Source organism: Diaphorina citri, unplaced genomic scaffold, assembly GCF_000475195.1.
Source record: "Diaphorina citri unplaced genomic scaffold, Diaci psyllid genome assembly version 1.1 scaffold3961, whole genome shotgun sequence".
Classification (NCBI taxonomy): domain Eukaryota; kingdom Metazoa; phylum Arthropoda; class Insecta; order Hemiptera; family Psyllidae; genus Diaphorina; species Diaphorina citri.
This window is the reverse complement of record NW_007381360.1, coordinates 10,356-13,909: the sequence shown is the minus strand read 5'-3', so window position 1 is coordinate 13,909 and position 3,554 is coordinate 10,356.

Below are 3,554 nucleotides of genomic sequence, written 5' to 3'. Positions count from 1 at the left end.
GATGAGCTCGGACGACGTGAGATAGCTGTCCCGGCGGCAATTTTTAAAATTCATTTTATATTTATTTTTGTTTGCTTTGTAATTTGCTTGTTTTTAATAGCTAATATAAATGAAAAGTATAATATAAACGTGCAAACTAAAGATAAAAAGTAAAAAATGAATTCAGATTGTACAAGTTGCGGAAAAAAAATCAAAAATTCGAATTTCCCGCCAACTTTACACGCAAAAAGGCCGACGATGGCCTACGATGGCCCTGTTCATAACCACGGCCTAAAAAAAAAAATGAAGCCGAAAAAAATTATGTGACTCCATTGGAAAAATTTGCAACCGTGCGAATTTGTATTTTAATTTTTAAATTTATGGCATAAATAATATCCATTTAAAAATACTTTATTTTTAACAGAAACCATATTAAAAAAGTAAAAAAAAGCCATTGGTGAAACCAAATGTCTACTTATTTTTCTTTCGTGAAACTTTCGGAAACGGAATCTATTTCGATTTCCTATGGTTTAATACAGGGCTATTTCAGTTTTCAAAACGGAACGGATTTCACTTCCGAATTTTTCCGACAGGAAAATGCTCAACTAATCAAGGTAAAACAAAATATGCGAGGTAGATTAAAAATATAGATAGGGTAGGTATATAATTTGTACATAAAAGAAACATTAAATTTTGCCATAATACCTAATACTAATAATAAAAGTAAAACAAGACATAAAAAATAATATCTAGTTTTAAAATATTAGGCGTATTTAGGGAAATGCATGTTTAGTCGTGTACCATGGAATATAGAATAGAATAGACCATGGAATATAGAATAGAATAGACAATAGAACAGAATAGTATTTGGATAGAATAGAATAGACAATGGAATATAGAATAGAATAGACCATGGAATATAGAATAGAATAGACAATAGAACAGAATAGTATTTGGATAGAATAGAATAGAATAGCATATAGAATAGAATATACTCGAACCGGACCTTTAATTATTGAATTAATTCCAGCTAATCTGCATTCTGCCCCACTGTGCGTCTTGACCACTACACCACCGAGGCAGGTTAATCCCTCCTAGGTGCAATCATACATAATAACCAATCCAGTTTTTTCTTACCTCTGTCGGGATATGAGCCAGTCCCTTAGCTTGCTGCTCACCGGGTAACCCCCCAGTTCCGCCCCGGGCGGGAATCGAACCCGCGGCCTAGCGCTTACAAGGCAGACGCACTACCAACTAAGCTAACTAGGCTGGCTTGTTTAATATAATATTAAAGGCCGGATACCCGAGATGAGAAGTAATAGAGCACATCTCTCTTTTTACTGGTCTTTTTACTGAACTGTTACTTGTATGTATTACTTTTTAACCCATCAAATATACGAGACCTTGTTTAGACTGCTGGGGTAAAGGGACTTTTCAGTCCTATTCGGGCAGGATAAACAAGGGATATTCACCCCCCAGTTGATTTTCCAAAGCGAACCTACAGATCTCGTCCCGAGTCCAGCTTTTGGGATCAACCTCTGGAAAAAGGGAGAACAACGGTCGAAAGTATTCAAGAAACATTTGTTCAAGGAAGTTTTGATTGATTTGTTTAAAGAAGTTTTTTTATTGTTGAAAATATTATAATAAAAGTCTTCTTCTTTTTCTTCTTCTTCTTCTTTGCCTTTTCCCGTGTACAGACGGGGTCGGCGTTTTTCGTCAGCCTCTCGATCAGCCTAGGGTGATTACTTTGGGCTGACATTTGGTTTAGGCTACAAATTTAACGAGTGAAACTTAAGGTATGTCCACACTCTCCACACATAGTCGACCGGCCATTGATCGATGTCGACTGACGCTTCCACACTGCCTTGACAACATATTATGTCGATCGACGGCCGGTCGACTATGTTAGGGTACACCTTAAGATGAATAAAGATTTTTGTTTTTTTCAACCTACCTGAAACCAAGCTAAGTCCTTGGCTAGACGCGAAAGCTTGTTCTTCAGGCCCCGTACACACGGAACACAGTCTGACATCTTGGCCGAGCTCATAGATAAAGTCATCGTTCACATACATACCTATATTGCTTAAAATCTTTAACGAGTAAAAATTAAGAAATCTACTTACTTTATCAAAGAATTTGCTTAGTTCTTAGTTTTTATTCCATAGTCATTTAGTAATTTAGTTGATAAGATTATCGAAGGACGGAAGGAAAAAAGATTTTCATTTCATTACATTTTTTTATCACTTTATCACAAGTCGGTTTTATAACTTTTTAAATTTTGCCGCGTAAACTTCTAAAATACGTACCGTGTAAATTTTGAAAATACGGGCTGCAAACCATGGAGGTAAGACGAATCTGGATAGCGATGCTTAAGAGTGTGGCCGTGGTTATGAACAGGGCCATCGTAGGCCATCGTCGGCCTTTTTGCGTGTAAAGTTGGCGGGAAATTCGAATTTTTGATTTTTTTTCCGCAACTTGTACAATCTGAATTCATTTTTTACTTTTTATCTTTAGTTTGCACGTTTATATTATACTTTTCATTTATATTAGCTATTAAAAACAAGCAAATTACAAAGCAAACAAAAATAAATATAAAATGAATTTTAAAAATTGCCGCCGGAACAGTTATCTCACGTCGTCCGAGCTCATCTCAGCCCTGTTCAGGCCGTGGTTATGAACAGGGCCATCGTAGGACAACGTCGGACTTTTTGCGTGTAAAGTTGGCGGGAAATTAGAATTTTTGATTTTTTTTCCGCAACTTGTACAATCTGAATTCATTTTTTACTTTTTATCTTTAGTTTGCACGTTTATATTATACTTTTCATTTATATTAGCTACTAGCTGAATTCCGTCGCTTCGCTCCGGAATCCCGCTAGTTTATCCCGAGGCATGGCCAAACTTGTGGAAAAGGCATGGCCGAACTTGTAGTTATCAAACTAAAAACATAAACGAAACTCAAATATTAGGCGAGCGAGGAAAAGTTTTCTCTCCCACAGTCTCTGCACTCTGTGTATTTCTTATGGTGATTTTAACGATCAAAAATTGATCATATCTCAGGATCGGTGTAGATTTTCGCAAAATCCTTTCTTATTGCACACCTAGACCATAAAAAGAATATTCCTACCAAATTTCAGCTTTCTAGGTGGTGTGGTTCTCGAGATAGAGCGATCAGTGTGTGAAATGTGAAATGTGAATGAGTGAATGGATCTCGTTCTTATAACTTACTAGTTCATCCCGAGGCATGGCCAACCTTGTGGAAAAGGCATGGCCGAACTTGTAGTTAACAAACTAAAAACATAAACGAAACTCAAATATAAGCGAGCGAGGAAAAGTTTTCTCTCCCGCAGTCTCTGCACTCCGTGTATTTCTTATGGTGATTTTAGCGATCAAAAATTGATATCTCAGGATCGGTTTAGATTTTCGCAAAATCCTTTCTTATGTGACCTAGACCATAAAAGGAATATTCCTACCAAATTTCAACTTTCTAGGTGTTGTGGTTCTAGAGATAGAGCGATCAGTGTGTGAAATGTGAAATGTGAATGAGTGAATGGATCTCGTTCTTATAATAAAAGATA